At 39.4% G+C, this 21,022-nt stretch overlaps 1 protein-coding gene across 2 annotated transcripts in view; it reads right to left on the bottom strand.

The window, feature by feature from the left end:
- IRF2 (interferon regulatory factor 2) overlaps positions 1 to 21,022 on the bottom strand; it is a 75,198-nt gene that overhangs the window by 52,600 nt on the left and 1,576 nt on the right. The gene's annotated exons all lie outside the window — the stretch shown is intronic.

The following is a 21,022-nucleotide window of genomic DNA, read 5'->3' as shown; positions in this document are numbered from 1 at the left end:
GAGTAACACACAGAGAACATATGTACTATTCTCCCAGAGAGTAGCTGTAACACTATAAGAATAGAAAGTGAAACCAGCGGGTCAAGTACAATCCCTTCCTTCAACACAGCTGTATCAAACAGCGGAATTCTGACTGCTCTCCCTACCCCCAGCCCCAATCTGTTATCTGCCCTGCAGCTAGAGTACTCTTCTAAAAGCACAAATATGATCTGCTCAAAGCTGACTGTTGTCGCCTGCACCTGCTCCAGCTTCATCTTCCCGCCCTGTACAACTCTCGGAACTTCCAGGCAGTGGTCTGCGCCAGGGCGTCCACGTCTCTGCCTCCTAGCCTCAAGAACATCCCCTTTCACTGGCTAACGCTTACATTCTTCAGGTCTCAGCTTTCAAATCACTTTCTTGGCAAGCCTCCTTAGTGTCTGCAGGCCAGGCCCCAAATCTGTCTGTCCCACTGGACGCTTATCTCCATGAGGCCCAAGACCGATTCTGTCTGTTCACCACTCCTACAGTATGGCGAAGGCTGATGATTAATAAATAAACTATGAACTTACAATGTCTACCAGGCAAGAAGGAACAGAGAGGAGACCTGCAGCCTAGTAAAAGAAAGTAAAAGAAAGCTGGTGCACAAGCAGTTAGATTTATATATATATATATATAATGCTATGGGGGAATTCTATCTATCTATCTATCTATCTATATATATATATATATATAATGCTATGGGGAATAGAGAGAGAGAGAGAGAGAGAGAGAGAGAGAGAGAGAGAGAGAGATAATGCTATGGGGAATTCTATCTAAGAAAGCAGTGGGATACACATTTTAACAATTATTTCTCATAAACAATGCTTTATATTATTTTATATTTTCAAGACATAATCTGGATCTTGTTTATTTCAGTACTATAAAAATGAGAATTCACTAGAAAAGCATTGATGCTTACCAGCACAGTGCTGCCCAGTGCCAAGAACTCATAGATGCTTATTATGGTGACCACATCGAAATGGAGTGTGAATGGGGCCTTATTAATAATGATACCTTGCCTCTAAGTGAAGGTAAAGAGGGATTGTCCCTGAAAAAAACAGGATGTGAGGGTCCTCCCGTTACAGGAGATAGCTACTCTGGGAATATGTTCGACATCTTTCATTGAAAATCCTTGGACCAAATATGTTTCAGTATTCATAAGTTTTTGGATTTTAGAGAGATCGAACAGTGCATATACCATATAGAACATGACACCCCCAGCAATATCTAGAGCAGAACTCCTTAATCCAATAATGTTTCTATAGTAAAATGTGAACATTCACACTGATTAGAATTAACAAAATCTATCAAAAGCTTTATGCCAATTCCGGGCTGACTACACTGCCAAATGAGTCATGACAAAAACTTTCGACTTTCAGAGCTATTTGGATTGCAAATGAAGGATTTCAGATCTGTAATCGACTTCAGGTTATTTCTATCCTTGGAAAATACTATTGTTCCCATGTTATACAAAGCAATCATCATCTTTTTCCTTAAATTGTAGTTACATTATAAATTAACCCAGAATTCACTATGCTTAACTTAGTGAAGAACGGCACACTTTAAGTCCTAAAATGGAAAAGTTTAATGCAAACTGAATTTGCATATTAAAATGTGGGAAAATACCTTTGCTAAATATTTTTATAAAATCTAAAATGCTAAGTAGCCATTTAAAAATTATTACTGACTTTAAATTAGATCTGCCTAGCAATATGTATACATTTTTTACTTTACCAATTTAATATGTGAAATATTTATTTATAAAATAAGAAAAGTTTTAAAAAAGATTGAAAATTTAAATATTCTCCCTAAGGTTCTTTTCCAGTGACATTTGTAATGACATTGTTCCTTCGCCTGTGACATTTTAAATTTTATTTCAAAAATTAAATTTGTTACAAAGAATGCTTTTATGAGAGTCAAATTAAATTAAGTTTATTATTGTTTATGCAGTATGTGTGAGAACTATGACATCCATTGAGATGGGTACATGAGCCACTCTCCCATTTAACATAAGCCTAACTGCTCTGTGGAAACCATGACATCAAACAAAAAGACTACTTGTAGTGGCACAGATACAAATGTACTCAAGGAATTGTCTGGAATGCGTATCTCCTCCATTTTTTTTTTTAATCACTTAAAATTCTTTTGAATGATAGGGCAAATGTGTCATTGCAATGTGAGAAGCATAATGTACATTGAACTGCTTTCAGGTTCTGTGGGACCTGGGTAGAAATTCAGTTCTGAGATCCTTGGTCGCATACCTGGCAGTGGGAAGAAAGAAAACACACTACGGCTAAAGAGGACCAGGGTGAAGACACCCCCAGAGACCTTCCTACCGCAAGGGCCGAGGTACTTACACTGGCGTTTACACTTACGTGCATGAATTGAAATTTTTATAAATATATAAATAAAAAAGCCAAAACTTGCCTCTAAAAAATGCTCTCCTGATTCCTCAGGAGATAATGATGGTGGTGGGGCAAGTAATGTCAACGAGTATTTACAGAGCACCTACGATGTACCTGGTATTAAGTTCTATGCTTTATATACCTTGTCTCATTTATCCCACACATAACCCTATGAGGTAGGTACTATTATTTTTCTTGTTTTAAGAAGAGGAATAAATGGCTTAGCCCATGCCAAAAGCGATTCTCCATCATAGAGCTCCATTATCAAGAGAACAAGTATCCTAAAATGGGCTTTCGCCTTGAATAGACGATATTCACCTACTTTGCCCTTTGGGTCTTCAGACATGACTGCTAGGAAACACACCAGGGAAACTGGTGTGCTTCCCAAGCTTTACTTGGACACCACGCTAGTTCTGACAGTTGCTTCTTTATGTTAGAAACATTTTGAGAACAGGAGTGTCAAAGTCCCCTAGGCCTAGAGATCTCCTTGTGACATTTCCCAGCACTTTATGCTTGGCTGGGTCTTTGTTCTGGGGGATGGGCAATTAAGAATACAAATCTCCCACAAACAAGGATGATATTAGGAGATAAGTGAGCTGTCTGGGACTTTTCCTAAAAGAGGAAGTCTTTTGACCTTGTATGACCCCAGGGCTGTACTGATGAAAACACTTTTTTAGCAATCTCCTCACCAGATCCAGAAGCAAGATAAGCACAGGTTTAAAACCTGAAGTCCCTAAGCAAAACTTTGTAAAACCATTATACCTCTATTTGACATCCTCCTTGCCTCTCCCCGTCCCTACCCTTGGGGATGTAGGTAACCAGTGAGGCCCCCAACAGGCTTCCTTTAATAGTAGGCATGGATCCCACCAACACCTCAGTGACAGAATGAGGTAGGAAGAGGAGTCATAAAGATAGAAGATTTTAACACTGTCTCCTGTCTTTCTTAGCCTGCAGCCAGCAGAACTGGGGGCGAGGGAGAACTGAGAAAAGGGGCTGATCTCCAAAGTGACTGCTGCCTCTTTCTTGAAGAACACTTTCCTAATTATACAATTACATACATAAAGAATGTAAAGACCAAAGATTTTGCCTCGAGACAAACATTCTATACCTATCTTAAGTGATACATCAAGACTGAGAGTAAAGAAAGAGATCACATCCATACCCAGGGACTCACAGAAGGAAGAAAGGGTCTCATCACAGCAGTCCTGTGCTGACTTTCTCAGACCTGCTGTCATGGAAGTAGCAGAGCAGAAAAGGTGACAGTGCGGGCTGTGGAGGCTGGCTGACATGCCTGGTTCCAAACCCCAGCTCTATCACTTATTAGCAGTATGACCTTGGGCAGGTTACTGACCCTATCTGTTCCCTCAGGGTTCTGGGAGGGTTAGATGAGGAAATATGTAAAGCATCTAGAATAGTGCTTTATATCTCACAGGTACTTCGGATTGGAGTATACCTAGGTACAAAATTTCCAGACAGCAGTTTGGTGATAGTATCAAAAATTTTAAATGACATCCTCTGCCCCAGCCATATAACTTCTAGGAATGTTTTCCAAGCAATTTAATCTTGTGTAATTTAATCATATGTTTTCTTTAAAAATAATAATAATAATAATAATACAATGATCATTAAATCTGTCTCACATGCAAATTTAATATCCGGTCTTGTAAAAGAAAATAAGATGAGAAAGCTCTGTGAAGTAATACAGATAAATTATTTTCGGATACATCTAAATTATGAAAATCTAACAGCATTTCTTTAAATCCATTGTCTTTTTAAGGAATAATTTCTTGAAAAATTTATAGATAGTAATAAGGATCTAAGGGGATTAACTGACTTTTAAAAACATTTCATAAATTTGAAATCACGCTGGGACCACTGGGTGTGTTTGGCCCCAGATCCTGGTACCTGGATGGCATCAGATTCTGCAATTCAGCAAAGCAAAAATCATGGACAAATTTCAAAGCATATGGAGTCAGACTCATACTGCATGTTCAAACTTTCTTTCCATGTTCAAAATGGGAAAAGAAGCAGCCCTATTTTCCCCTTAATCAGCATGTCCTCTGAGCACTGCCTTTGAAGTACAGGAGTAAAGCAAATTGTGAAAGGCATAGCTTTTCCTTTTGGGTGTAGGTGGAGAGTTCATTTAAGATTGTTCTTTCCACAAATAGGTTGCCATCCCTGGAGCCATCCATCTAAGTCAGTAATTTGAAAACCCAGAAAAGACATCTTAGTCCTCAAGTACACTGGGGAAGTACAGAAAAAATTACATAAGATAGTGTGTGTGAGACAAGTGTGAACAACAAAGTGGACAAATGACACACCTACACTAGTTTGGGGAAGGGAGTGTTGCAGGAAATGGGCAGGGCCTGAATTTTCTGAGTTGTTTATATCATCCAAGTCACTGAATCCCTTTCACTTCCTTTTCACACTAGACAGACTATGGGTATGGTTTTTGTCCCATCGGGAACACAGAAAAGACAAGGGGACATGGGGAAAGAGGAGAGAGCAATGCTTGCAATACTAAAGCTTGAAAAGTCAAATGATAGGGACTTTTAAAAGGCCACCATACTGGAACGTTCTAAGAAAATCTATTCGCATAAAATGACAAAATTGTTTGCTGTCATCTGATTTCAAATCCATCACTGGCAGGCTATGTTGAAAACCAGTGCCTTCCCAAAAGAAAACTGCCTAAAAAGAATTTGCTCTGAAAAAGGTTGGTCTTCAAAGGTACTGCCTAACCCTCCCCTGGATGAGAATAAATGATTCCCCTCATCATGCCACAGCCGCAGGCTGGGCCTAAAGCCTCCTTCATGCTGCCGCCACATTTCCTTTGGGGATTGCCTTTGAATTGTCCCCGCTACCAGTAACTTCTCAATAAAGGTTACCTATTATTATTATTGTTGTTGTTCTTATTATAAAGCTATCCAATTCAACTTTTTATGTTCAGATCAGGCCGAAATCTAACACACAAACTATAAACTTATGCACTACAGTTTTCATGAGTTTGATTCTATCCCTGCGATAAATCATCCCGATTACCAATGAATTCCGACTAAAAAAGAGGGCCACTCTAAGTAAAAACTGTGACCCATTCTAAGTACAGGAATACCTCTGAAGCAAACACTCCTCTCTCCTCTGCACACTGCAGAATAGTCTTCAAATATTTTTAGAAGATACTTACTGCCTCCAAACGCACCTGGAAATTGGATTTAGTGTCCGCTGCACTGTCACTATTTCCCCCTGTGCCATCCCTTTCCAGGACCACACTGGTTTCCTTCCCTCTCCTGTAGAAACAAAACGTGCTAGAGGGACAGCTCAGGTTTGGTGTCAAGTACACCTGGATTTGAATCTCCCCGCTTACAACCTATATCTTTTCCAAATCTTAGTTTTCCTCATCTATAAACAGAGGTTTTAATAGCAATTTGGCAGAGCTACTGTGAGAAAGATATAAAGGACACTTTATATCAGGAGTAAAGTATGGGAGGATAGCTTTGGTCTCCCCTGAGACTTGCACAAAGACATTTCGAACAGTAGAGCCAGTGTACTCCACCTAACAGCAAAGTGGACAAAACAGATTCTCTTATGAGGAGCAGGAGGGTATCCAGGGGCCATCTTCTGGAATATTAGCTTAGTCTCCACCATGTGCCATGCTGGCCAGATTAATCTTCCTAAATATCTAATCACCTTGTTCAAAATTCTTTACTGGCTCCACAATGCCTGCTGAATAAAATCTGGGCTCCTAGTCACCACAATTCTGCCACGTCCCAACTTTCTGACTTCTTATCCAATTGATTCCTTCTACCTTCTAATGCAACCAAAGCTCACAGCTTTGTGTACTTGAAAACAAGTATATCTCTGTTCAAAATCCCTGAGCAGAAATCCCATCTTATAGATCTTTGAAACTCCCAAAATATCAATCATAGTACCTTGCCCATGATATGTAGTAGATATTTACTGATAAGAAAGTGGATGAATTGAATACTTCCTGGAAAACTCACTGCGGGGGGGTAGGGGCGGGGGGGCAGGGGGAGAGTGGAGGAAAAGTTAGAGGCTATGAACTACGCATTGTGATGAATAAAACTTATTATGAACAAATAAACAAGCAGGGGGAAATAAGTGCAAAAAGTATACAATCTAGAAAAGAATAATTTTACTGTTTTCATGACATTTACTAGGTGAATCAAGCTAAATATGTTAATAAACTTTTGAATTATACTTATTCAACACTTCATTCGAAAAATCTTATTGAGCCAATAAGATGCCAAGAACTATAAAAAACTGGGGGGGGTGGTGGTAGATATAAAGATGAAGATGAGATCTGTCCTTAAAGGGTTTAAGTGCAATGATGGGTGCTGGCACATAAACAACCACTCTAAAACAAGATGTCGGTCATGTCCTGAAGGTGATACTAGAGAAACAAACTGAGGATGATAAAACTTTTGATGACATGCTTCATGATATAATGTACCCTGTAAAAACTGACCGTGAGAATTCGACACAACTGGTTCTTGGTTCATTCACTGGATCAGACTCGCCTCCATTGTTTCATGAGCCTCACAATTAATGTGACCAGGCATTACGTAATACAGCAAATTTTGGGGAAAGCATTTGCGGAAAGCATTTTGGGGGAGTTTTGCTGTATTACGTAAAAGCCTAGGAGAGAGAGAATTCTAGAAGACTTCTGGGCTTGGAAAGAGATCTTTGGGGGGACAAGAAGGAAAAACATTCCAAACAAAAGGAAGAATAACAGCAAGGGCAGGAGGTAGCAAGTATGGACTGCGAGTTTGAACCATTAGTAATACCAGAAAGCTGTGCCCCGGGAGAAAATGGGTGGATGTGGTAGAGAAACAGCTGGAAGGCTTGACTAAGGCTGGTGAATTAACAGAGAGTTAATTACCAGAGAGCTATCTGTCCTTCTACCTTAACAGGGTCCCTGACGTCTGATGAGGGGAAACACCTGGATACACCCCAGTACATCAAGCAGGGCTGATGGACTTTCCACGTCCTTTCTGGTCCTGTTCCTTACTGGAAAACAGAGCAGGCAAGCCCTGTTAGCCCTAAGGTACTACAGATGGGTTTGTATCTGAACAGGAAATAAATGGAGAATTAGGCCAATCATTATAATTTAATTCAACCAATATTTATTGAGTACTGGGTACTGCTGAGCCCTCACAACAGCACTCCAAAATTTATAATGGGGTCAAAAGGGCGGTCATTGATAATACATGCAGAGTGTAATATTGAAATATAGCAAAGAAATATAATAGGGCCTTTGATACAACCGAGTGAAGACCCCAAGCAAATATGCAATAAATGCTATGGGAGCACCCAGACTACCAAGCTGGTATGGCCTCCGCTCCTGATGGTGGCGCCATTCCAACCTCAGCCATGCTATGGGAATGCAGATGGGAGAAGCCTCCAAGTGGGACAGCCAATACCCCCGCCCTCTCAGGGATCCCGTAGTCACTGTAGTTTAGGCTTGACCCTAAGGTTCCATGAACGCACCCTTCCGTGGTCTTCCATGGTGTCACTTGGAGAACCTCGCCAAGCGCATCTCACGCCTTGGGCTGGGAGGGGCCTCCTAACCCAACGGCCAGTCTCACTGCTGAGATGCCAACAAGATCCAAGCACTCCTTGAGCCACCAGGATGTCCTGTCCTAAAAATTTCTGCTGTGCTACGGAGTGGCTTCGGGACGCCTTGCTATTCTCTTGGATCCCTAACTTGAGTTTCTCCTCTTATTAAAGACAACTCCTTTGAGTATTGCAAACCTATTAATAATCACTTCATTCTCATTATAAATCAAATCCAAACAAACCAAAAGAGAATACAAAAATATTTTTGTACTGGTATACCACTTCCTCTTAGAAACGTATGAAAGCACCTCAACGACAGGCCTGGTTATTATCAAAAACACAATTCCATCTTTTCTGCAATGCCCATTATGTGTATGAACAACGAATGCATCCCCCCCTACATCTTTTAAACGCAGCAGCGCACAGCTCTGCCACACCCATCTGCTAATAGTCATCATCGTTTTCTAAAATGTAAGGGAGGAAATGTTCCAAATCCTCAATAACTTTCCCTCTCCGCAAAAAGCTTGCTCTATCCTCAGAACAAAGCCTTTCCTTACTAGCAATAACAGGAACCCTGCCCTGAAGAAAGCATTTGCAGGCACCAGGAACTTGACACTGCACCCTTGGTCTATCTGCTCCTAGCACACCAGAGAACTCTCCATGCACCAAGAGTGTAAGGAATTTTCAACGCATCACGTCTTTTCTCGAGCTGTTCTTTCAACGAAAGATGCCCTTGCTAATCCATTTGCCACCAGCCAACACTCCTTCCTTGGGGATGTTCGTAGTGAAGCACACCCGACTTCTCAGATACAGCTCCTTCCACTTCCCTCCCACAGCCTTTTGCTTTCTGTGCTTCTGTTAAGCACCTATTTAATTCTTTCTCTTCCTAAAGATGATATTTGCCTGCCTTTCTCTAACTAAATAGTAAGCTCTTTGAGAACGTGAAATTTTCAACTTTACATCTCCACAGCACAGGGCTTCACATACAGCAGTTCAAAAGTGTCTGCTAAAGGAATTAATTCCCCTGAGAGTTTTATTTAAAATATTTGCTTGCAGAAAGAAGTCTTCAACTTAAGTTCATCATAGTGCTTCAGGCCAATTTTAAGGACTTTTTAAAAGCCTTGGCCCTAAGCCTGAAGGGAATACAAATTTTTGCAATTCCTCTTACTAGTCTGCCTTACGTCAAACAGACATTATGTATGTATCTTCTTCCCAATTATTTATAACTCACTCTTAGTTATAATCCATATGTTATCTTGCCAGGCTATATTATTCAATAAAGACAAATTTTCTAAAGGACTGCATGAAATAAAAAAGTTGAACAAACCACAAAGGCAAACCAACAATAAATTTGCTACTGTAAAGTTCTGATACTTCACTGAATTTCTTCATCTAGTATAGCTCTTATAAGAATAAATAGTTTCTCATTCTGTTGCTAATTCACAATACATACACACATGCTTTTATTAGTTTTACTTAACAGATCTCTTAGTACAGCAATAATTTTTTCACCCAAATAGTATTGAACTATTAGAGAATGTTTTACAAATTCTCATGCCCCCAAATGTTATTCTGAGGTTGTTTTTTACTCTCCTGAACCCTAAAACTACAAAAGTGATGAACCTTAGGGTCTCTTTCATGAGCCCCAAGTCTTGAAGGTACCATATAAGCAGCCACGATAATTAATTCACTACCATATTCAAGCACTGCTGAAAGGATTCAAAATACAACAGGAGAAATTTAATTTTTTGCTACAGAGTTTGACAAAACGTATTGAGTACTTAATCTGGACATAAGACCCTGGGCAGGTCACTTGATTTCTCCAGCTGAAAAAATGAAGGAGCTGAGGTAACCTCGAAGGAAATTTCCAATTCTACTATTCTGCGAGGTTAGGTACACTTATCCACTCTGATTTACTTCATTCAGTATAATTTAATTCCTCAGCAGGTGCTTTGTCAGCTTTACATCTAAAATTTTAAAAATGGTTTTGTGCCGCATGCTACATATACTGTAATAAGGGAGGATCTTTGTTAGTTTTTCAGACTATACTACTATGTCATTTTGGAACTCACAAAAAAATGACTCAATCCTACAATTCGACAAAATAATCAATTCAAAATTGGGCAAAGAACTGGAATAGACATTTCTCCAAAGAAAATGCATAAATCACCAATGAGCACATGAAAAAATGCTCAGTTTCACTATTAGGGAAATGCATATCAAAACCACAATTGAAATACCACCTCACATTAGTTAGGATGGGTATTATCAAAAATAAATAAATAAATAAAAAATAACAAATTTTGGTGAGAATATGGAGAAATTGGAACGTTTGTGCATTATTGGTAGGGATATAAAATGGTGCAGCCACTGTGGAAAATAGTTTGGTGGTTTCTCAAAATGTTAAACAAAGAATTACCTACTATATGATCTACTGGATTTAAAGAACTACAAGCAGGGACTCAAACAGATACTTTTACACTAAGGTTCACAGCAGCATTACCCACAATAATAGTCAAATGCTAATAACAACCCAAGTGCTCATGAACAGATAAACAAAATGGCGGGAATATTATTGTCTTAGAAAGGAATGAAGTTCCAATACACCCTACGACATCGATGAACCTGTAAAACATTCTGCTAAGTGAAATAAGCCAGACACAAAAGGACAAATATTGTATGTTTCCACTTACATGAGGTACCCAGAGTAGTCAAATTCATAGAGACAGAAAGTAGAATGGTGGCTGCCCAGTGCTAAGGGAAGTGGGGTTATTGTTTAATGGGTATAGAGTTTGTTTGAGATGATGAAAAAGTTCTGGAGTGGATAGTGGTGATAATTGCACAACATTTTAAATGTACTTAATGTCACTGGATTGTATACTTAAAGATAATTAACTGGTAAACTGTATGTTATGTAACTTTACCACAATAAAAAAAAAGAACTAGACATGTGTTTATGAATTCACTATTTGCTGCCACTGTTTCCTTCAGTCCTGTTACAGATGATAATTATTTAATTCCATGCAACTTTAAGTATTCACTTAAACACATACACACACCGAGAGAGGGAGAGAGGGAGGGAAGGGGAGGAGGGAAGAGAGAGAGAGAGAGAATGAATGATGGATTTTCAAAATTAAATAAGGTTCGATTTTCCCTTCAGGGTGATGTAATCTCAAACTTGACTAGGAGAAACCCTCTCCTCAAGACACAAAGGGCTAGATTCTCCCAGCATCAACCTCCCAGGAGGGAATTAGAGCAGTAGTAGAGTGTGTATTAGCAGCACTGCTAGTTACAGCGTCTACCCTGAGGGAAAGGAAAGTAGATAACTATCAGGGCTTACCCACGTGGCTTTCCTGAATGACAAAAGACACAGGAGAACAGTTGAATTCTACATGCCAAACTAAAAATGGAAGAACTGTAGAAAAACAACAACAAAACAATGTTGTTTTCTGCCTGTTATATGGTTTATTAAGAATCTGACTTTTAGAAATAAAATGTATACGGTTGGCCAAAAATTTGTCATATTAGCACTGCTGTTTCTCCTACAACCAGAGACAACTCCGTGTGGCCTATAGAAGAACCCCAAGAGGAATTCAGGATATCTAAAATCACTTCTGGAACTGTGGTCTTAGGTGCCCAATTGCTTGATTCTGTTTTATCTAACTATAAAAATTAGGCTCCTAACTATAAGGAATGCAGATCCTCTACCTAGCTAACTCAAATCCAAGCGGATCATTATTTTACCTTTTACTACCTTCCTCTATATACATAGTTAGCACTGAGTAAACGCCTGTTAAGTAAATGACCGACTAATCAAAAGTCTACTGTTCCAGTTGAGTGAACTACTCTACCCATCTCTCAGATTGCAACCTGCCTTTGAAGAAAGAGAGAGAGGGAAAAAAAGGCTTTATGCATTAAAAGCACCTGGAAGAAAGGCAAATCCTCTCCAAGAATATTTTAAATTCACCCTGACTTCTCAAATCACCAGTATGACCACACCCAAAAATAAAAATAGCATTCCCTCCTGGGGCCTCCCTTCCAGACTCCCCAAGTTTCCACTTTCATTCTAATAACAGAGAGAAGAAAGGGGAGCAGGACCATCTGTGTCAGTACTTGGGAGTCCCCAGCACACCCCACATGCCCAGATGTCTTCTTGGGACAACAGCCTCACGTCTAATTCTCTATCTCCACTCTACCCTGAAGACCTGTCTTTAAAGATCAGCTAAACAATGCACATGAGTTAAGTTTTTCCACACACACACACACACACACACACACACACACACCCCAACATCCTTGAAAAAAGTCAATAAAGATTTACCTTCGAGATTACTATTTTAAAGTAAGATTATACTTTCTTGTTCTTCTGTCAATTCCAAATCTCCAAACCTACTAGAATTCACTTAAAACTAATCTACAGTGTTTTCATTGGAAGAAAGCAATCAGCAAGCTCTGACCCACTGAGCAGCTGGGACTTTTTTTGCTGAAGGTTTGGTTTAGTCTTTATTTTTCTAGCTGCTGGCCCTGCTAACATGATTCAGTGAAGGTCATATTTAATCTCATGGAGAAAGGCTACCTAAGCAGTTCTTAGGTAGGCTTCAGTAAAAATAAATTGCCTTGGCTCTGTGAATAAGTCTGCTGCTTCAACTCAACAATTACGGTTGGAGAGAACAAATGAAGGCAATTGTAAAATATTGTATTTGATTTCAAAAGAATTTTGCTGCAAATATGCTATGGGCTGAGTGTCTGTTAATAGCAGTTATTGTTAATTATTAACCAACCCATCCAGAAAGTAGGAGCTCCCATATGTTTATCTCCAGTTTATCAGCAAACACAGCTTATTTATGTGTACAAGAAGGTATTAGTATCACTGAAACCTAAATGTCAAAGAAATATACTGGTAAGATTTTTTTTAAAGGCCTAGATGCAAAAGAGAAAAACCAAACAATTTTTCACCCTGTGGATGTTGAAGCTCTAACGCAAAGTGACAAATCTCAATATTTATGTGCTCAACACATATACCATTAGGTTTCTAACACAAAGTAGATCTGTGCAATCTATCCTGAGCTAGAATTCAGCCTTCTCAGCGAACTTTTGCTTTATGGCTGTAAATCAAATCGACAAATATTTATCCAGTTCTTACTGCATATTAAGTCCTGGTGGGAATGCAAAGAAATCCAACAGGATACTGGCTCTCAAATAACTTGCCATGTAGGTGTTATAAATGGAAAAATCCAAGGAATCAACAATTTTCACAACAGTTCAAGAAGCTAGAAAAGATTCAACATGTTCATGACTAATCACCACAGGAATGGCACATACAGTGTGTTGCTTCTGAATTAAGAGCATTTCGTTATTTTAGGTGGAAGAGATCTGGTCAGGTTTGTGGGTGGAGGCACAGGGAGAAGCATGCAGTTAGAACCAAATCGACCACTCTAACTCTGCTTTCCTTCAGTCCTTCTAGGTTTAGTCTCTGTGTTACAACTTTCTCTATGTTTTTCTTCACACTTTGTTTCATTTGCTAATCCCACATCATCTAATATGGCAGCCACCAGCCAAATGCAGCTACTGCACACTTGAAATGTGACCAGGCTGAATTAAGATGTTCTGTAGATACGAAAGACATATTGGATTTTGAAGATTCAGTATGAAAAAAAAAAATGACATAAATTATCTTATCAATGTTTTTATATTAATTACATGCAGAAATAAAAATATTTTGGAAATACTAGGTAGCAAAATATTAAAATTAATTCCACCTACTTCTTGCTCATCTAACATGGCTACTAGGAACTTAAAAATTATACATGTGGCTCACATTGTATTTGTATTGGATAATGCTGTCATAATCAATACTTTTTTTTTTCAGCTATGTTTTGGCATTCTGCCTCTGAACTCCTAACAGCTACACCCAACCCTTGTTTCAAAACAATCCAAAAATGTCTTCAGTACCTATAAAGGGATCAAAATTATTCACAAAGGAATCAAAACTATTCTAAAAAAAAAATTTCAGATAAACATTATGGATTTAGAGGCTTCTTCAGTTGTGGAAAGTCAGAGGTCATACTCTGAGTCACACTGTCATTCTCCAATAGGAGATTTGAAAAGATTGGGAGGAAGGGAATGAAATTTCCCTGGAATCCTCGGTGCTGCTGTGACACATCTTAGCCACCTAGGACACATGAATGTATACTAACGATAGAGAATGTATATGACATAAAGATAGGGAAAGTCTGCATTTACTTCCTCTAGAAACATTTTGCTCTTCACACACAAGAATTGGATTTGTAGCCATTTGTCTAAATTAATCGCTCTGATTCAAAAGGATAGTTAAACTTCATCTCCTCAAGAGAGCCAAATGTTAGAGCTTGGACTAGGTCCCTCGGTTAAGCTTCCAAGGTACCAGGAAGACATCTCTCTCTAAGCATGTATGTTTTAAAAGAGATGAAACCCAGAGACCTTAGGGACACCGTTAGGTAATAAAAGCCTTATATTCCAAAAGGTTAGAATGAGAACCCATAGAGTACAAACCACACTCACATTCCATCAGTTTTCATAGCATCACCTGGGAGTCTAGGTATGGGGACTAATGTGACAACATCATCACTCTGGCTGTAAAGGTGGTTGTAAAGATCAGTAAAGAACTCTTCTCCAACCCCAGTGTCTTGTGTTTCTTCAGCATTCACATATACAAAGGACATATCAGTGAAATGGGGTAACATCTCAGACCCTTCACAGTTCTTGACAAAACAGCATGTCCCGAAGTCACCAAGGATCCATCAACCTAAGGGTCATGAAGTAACAAGAGCTGTGTAGGGACAATGGCATCTTCTCTTGGCATTAGCTGCGAAAGCCCTGATTCTTAGGCCTGGCTTCATACATCAAAGCAGAGAGAGCTTGAGAATGGTCACGTCTATGCAAACATCCTCCTCAGCTACACTGAATTCACTCGTCCTAATATATATACATCTACCAGAGGTGAGGTCAGAGGGGACACTGTAGAGTTGTCTTGAGAATGTTTTTCTGGTTATAAAAGTAATTGTGTTATTGTATTAAATTTGGAAAATACAGCCAAACACCCACAATCCCACCATCCAAATGTTTTCTTCCAGGTTGTTGTTGTTTTTTTTAAATGATGTATATATACAAATATGCACACGCATTTTAAAAATAAAGGACACACTTGAATATTCTCTTTTTCTCCACTCAACACATAACATAATCATTTCCCCATCATTAAATGCAAAAACATGAATTTGAAAAACTATCTATACTCATGGTCTAGAAAATGAGTATAATTCATTTAAATGTGTTCCAACTGCTGAGTATTTAGGTTGTTTCCAAGTTTTCACTATAACAAAAACTAATTCAATAAACATCCTTATAAATAAATCTTCATCCCATCTCTGGTTACTTCATGTGAGTAAGTTCCTAGAAGTGAAGTTACTGGAACAGAGAGTTTAACATTTCTAAATCTTTAAGTATATAACACCAAGTTGAATTCCAGAAAGTTAATTTCAACGTACAATCCCAAAAACAACATGGAGAGCTTAGTTTCAAAATCAGTGACTTATAGTGCCCAGTTACAGCATTCATAGTTCAGTGTTAACTTGTGCCATCTATTCTTCAGGGAAACACAGTATCGGCCCATTTGTTCTATTTTCCTGATTCCCTAGTTTCCTCTCACAACCTGACAAAAATAAAACAGCAGCAGGAAGACCAACAAGCAGGAAGAGCGGAGGGCCTCAGAGAGCTAGTATAGCATTTCTGATCTATTTTATCAACACTCACCTAACTCTCAGGGCCCGTAGTTGCATCCGAGGGCAATTTTAGATTGAGTCTGAGGCCTCAAGTAAGGATATCAATTCCTCCATCCTCTCCAGCTCCAACACTACCTCTAACGTGACTTGAACAATGTCCCAGTGACAACCATTCAGAGCTTCATGTCTACTTGTCTAAAGCTGGCTGATGACTAGCAGTTTCCCATCGGACTGCATCCTAAGGATAAAAAGGCCTACCTCCAAAGTTGGAAGTTGAGGGTCCTCCAGTATTTCAACTTGCCCTTACTACCAAGTAATTGCCAACTTGTTCCCACCACCTCTAAAATGCTTTCAATGACATTTGTGTCAAGACTAAAATATCTACCTGCCTGATTCCCTCTTCTCTCTCTCCCCCAGTCAAGAATATAGGAGCCACTATTCTACTCTCCACCTTTTTTCATCACCTCATCTCCCAACTGTCGCCATTCAATGCCCTCTCCACTCTGAGTCCACCACTCCACATACCCACTAGCACTCTACGTAGGTATCAGCACACTTTCTTCTTACCACTGTAATTTTTCTCATCATCTTCAATAACTCTAGAGTAAGGAGAACAAAAAAAGCTCTCTTCAAAGTAATGTGTTAGACACTACTTCCAAGAAACCAATTTATATGCCGTTTCTTCTTACCTCATGAAATGGGACAGTGAGCAGGATTCTAAGCTGATGGGGCCAGGACAATGTAGTCTATCTATAAAGTATTTCTTTGGATCCTATAAAAACTTGATATTCCTAAGCTCAAGAAGAACAAATTAAATTTGAAGCTCATCTTTCCTTTGATCACATTAGGTGTGTGAGTATCAAATGCTATTACACAGAAAGCAACAATATGCCTGAAAAGAAATTATTAATGAAAATTAATAGTAAGTAGTTAACTCTCAAAAATGTTGAATGAAAGTGGGACCAGCTTTTATCACACAAAATCCTAAATTAAGATATTCTGTTGAACTAAATTGGCCTTGCCCTTGAGATGCTTAGAATCCATCATCAGAGAGAACCACACGGCCTTCTGTTTCTCATAAAAATGGGGACTGCAAGGCATGCATGCACAAAGGGCATGAGACATAGAGACATTTTTGTTCAGCTCTAGTTCTTTCTTGCTTATCGAAGCTAAATACTAAACTGAAAAGGGGGAATATAAGCCAAAATAGAAACAAACAAAACAAACCCATAACTTTTTATGACATTCCTAGACAAAGAGACATACCCATAACACAATGTCCTTCTTGCCTCTTCACAATGGAAAATTCAAAGTTTCACAACGATGACACTAATACCATTTTTGTATGACAAGCAAAGTTAACATGGGCAGAGCCAGCAGAGCTCAGCTGCAGATTCCCTATTCAAAGCACTGTCCAAACGTGGAAAACGGGTTCCACCCGCTTACCTTCCTGCACAATGTAGCCTCTGAGCCAATGAAAAAATTAAGAGATTTGGCTCTGGGAAGAAATCCTTGATTCAGCGGGTCTCCACCTTTGCTCTGGCCCACACTGTACCTGAGGGATAGGGATCCAAGACACACTGGTGAATTCCAGAGGCTTACTGGGAAAAAAGAAAGGGGGATTCCTTAGGGCCAAAGAAGCAAGGAGGAAGGGGCTATAGATCTGAAGAATCCTGGCAGTTTCTAAAAGCCCCTCTCCTCCTTAGGTGATTTTGAGATGCACATAAGTCCCATCCAATGATGACAGAATGATGCAGGCCCAGAAAGGGGAAGTGACTGGCAAGTTAATAAAAGAGAAAGTCAACTCCGGGCCTCTGGGCTCTTGATCTATTCACCTTCCACTACACAGAGCCTTGGACACAGCTGCTGTCAGCAAACATTTAATAAATAAACAAAATAAGGGCACAATGTTTGTATTCGTTTAATAAAACAATTGTCTGGGTTACTACAATGGTTCATATCTTGGGGTTCCTGGATCCCCAGCAGAACTCAAAGTTATTAATAGGAGTGGGAAGGTCTTGGGCTAGTTTCAAAGCTTCACAAAGCCTAAAAGGACTATGAGCTTATCTAAAACACAGCTGCCCATCACTTTTTGGCCGGAATTGGATCAACTGGATTTGATGATGCTAGTTCTTCTCTCAAGTCAATCAGAAGTTCTTACTAGAATTCTTATGTGTTTCTCAGTAATAAAAATGGGCATATGAAGTATTCTTAACACAATTTGTTTCAGAGACCGTTTGTCAAAAGAGAGTTCGTGAGGGGGAAAATCATTTTAAAAGGATCTCTGAAGGTAAAATGCTGGCAACTATGGGCCTGGTACATGCATCCCAAAAAGCCCAAGCAGAGTCCTAGCAACAGGTTACAGATCAGCAACAGAAGCCTGTGGGCTTGAGTCCCTGCCTGCATAGTTCCCTTGGCATTTTATATAAAATATTGGCTTCAGATTTAAATCTGGACCCTATAGATACTTTATCATTCTTCACTGAAAATACAAGATTTAATCAAATCTTCTCACTCCCATTCCCACCAGCTATCCCCACCACGAGGACCACTCCTCAACCCTACCTTTGGCAAATATTGATCACACTCCGGCAAAAAGTAGGGCATAAAAGGGGCAGAAAGCCCTGACCTCTTACCCCTGTACACATGGTGTCTCATGCAGATGAAAAAAAATCTGACTTTATCATTAATAATAACTAATGTTTCACAGAAATTTATTTTATATACTACTTTATGTATTTTGTTATATATTATAAATACATAATATCTATTATATTTATTTTCACATATATAGTGCTGGGCACATTGTAAGCATTCAATAAATGCAAGTTGACTGAGTCTCTTTAAAGATGTTATTAGCAAAATACTAAAATCAGTAAGGTCACGCCTATAATAATAGATAATGAATTAAGTCTGAAGCTATGATGAAGATTCAAACTAAAGCACAGTGAGTTAGGGAAGATCTTTTTCTGACATAAAGAGGGAAAATACATTGTTATTTCCAATCATTGTTATTTCCATTTAAATTGGTCTTCTCCATGAACACCATCTAACTTTTCTTCTGACAGAAAAAATTCACTGACGATATCATATTTCATTGTTAAATACTTGGATGCTTTACATAAGTTATTCATGTTTAATTCTTTATCATTATTTATATATTCTCAGAATAAGTAAAACCCCTTCTTGCTAAAAATTCTATAAGAGAAAGTCAGTGTTTAATCCACAGTCATTATTTCCTGGCTTTTTAAAATTAATAATAACCTACAGAATCCTGAAAGTTAATACCTTTACACACTGGTAGATTGCTGTAACTTACACAACCTTCTTTCATACACAGTACCTCACCTGTTCCCAAAGGCAACCCTATCAGATATACAGTTAAGTATTATTATTATCTTCCATAGAACCAATCCTAAATGGTACTTATTGTAATTATTCAGTTGTGTACTATCAGCTCATCAACTGGAATGCAATCCCCCTGGAGTGTAAAGAAGTTGTCTTCCTGTTCGCAGTTGGACCCACAGAGCCTAGCACTGTGTCTGGGGCATAGTGAATGTTCTAGGGAAATTTATTAAGTGAATAAAGTCTCTTGTCTACTTTAAGCCCTTTTTGGAATAAAGCACATAATGGAGCCATGTCCCAGATGCCCCATTTAGAGTTCAGTGGTCTGTTCTCTATCAAAAGGAAATTGTGTGAAAACACTTTAAAAATAACAGAGCTTACACTAGAATAATACTAAGAATAAAAGTACAATATCCTCAGAAACATGAGAATATCGATGCACATCAAATGTTAAACATCCAAAGTTTCAAATTTTCCACTACTAATTTTAAACATCTTTAACTAGCTTTGGTATATCGAATATTTACTTAATATAGTACTTCAGAAAGCGGAAAGAGAAAAGTAGGAACATAGTTCATAGAGCTGTCAGGACTTTAAGACAACCATTTGTTTGTCATATTTGCTTCCAATTTAACAACAAACACTTTTGATTATGATGACATTTTTACAGGTAAGCAAGTCTGAAATATGTGGAATTATCTCTAACTTTTCAAAGTCAACAAAAAAAACACATTGAAAATGAAATATGTAAATGTTTAATATTAAGAAGCAGTTACAAATCATAACAGACAAAAACTCTTTGATCTAAGAGGCCAAAATCTAACTTCTTACACAACAGGCTAAGTTATAAACTATAATCATTCACTAATTACAGAGAAATTCCGGACTTTGCCACATCAATCAATAGGTGTTTTAAGGTTACGCCTTAGAAATGCCAGTTTAAATTCTAAAAGAGGAATATGGGGAGGAAGGAGGAGTTGAGAAAACTAGAGAAGACTGAATCTGTGTGCCTTAAAAAATTAAACAGGGATCTCCCTCCGGGTCCTGTAAGGGCGGGGAGGGGGGCGGCGCGGATCGTACATCTAAGATCAAGACCATCCATTATCCATTTTTGGTACTCCGTCTCCAGACCGCTGTCTGCACCTGCCCTTGAGCACCAAAAACTGCAGGCTGTAAAATTCCAATGTTATTTCCAATCGGTCTGAAAACTAGTGAATGACTGAAGCCTTGACAGCAACCTTGGTGATTCCTGAAAATCCACAACAGGAAATGTAACTATCCCCCACCCTCCCAGGCCGTTCATCAAAAGCAGCGGAGTCACAACAGGGAGGCCAGGGCAGAAGCAAATGCCAGCGTTTATCCTCATATAGAAAGACTCTGCATTTTCTCATTCTCTAACGGAGGACAAGAAGCACTACCCACTGCCCACACTGGAGGGAGGAGACTGAAGAAGGAAGGAGCGGATAAAATGTCCCCAAGTTCCCAACTCTATACTATGGGGTTAAAAAACGAGTGAAAGCCAAGCCGCTAATATGTGGCAACCTCTACTACCAGTCCCAGGGGTCACATTTACATCTGATGAACAAGGAAGGGTTCTGCTTACACGGACTGACCTGGGCGCCTCACCTGGTGCCCGGAATACTGTCCGTGCGCCCGGCTCGGGCTGCCAGCCTACTTCCCTTCTCCCCTCTAATAGGGCAAAGAGGCGAGGGCGGCACACGCACCGAGACCTGGGCCAAAGAGAGATGCCGGTGCGCCCTGGAAGGGGGACGAGTTACATCCCGAAGCCCTTCCAACTTGGGAAGGCTTCCCGAAGCCGTCTTGGGGCTGGCCCCAGGCCGTGGCACGGAGAGCGGCTGGGGGCGGGCAGCGCTCGGTGGGCGAGCCCGGCAGACCCGGCGGAAGGGAAGTGGCGGCCGC

The sequence above is a fragment of the Pteropus vampyrus genome, unplaced genomic scaffold (genome assembly GCF_000151845.1).
Source record: "Pteropus vampyrus isolate Shadow unplaced genomic scaffold, Pvam_2.0 Scaffold92, whole genome shotgun sequence".
NCBI lineage: Eukaryota > Metazoa > Chordata > Mammalia > Chiroptera > Pteropodidae > Pteropus > Pteropus vampyrus.
This window is presented reverse-complemented; position numbering and strand designations above follow the sequence as displayed.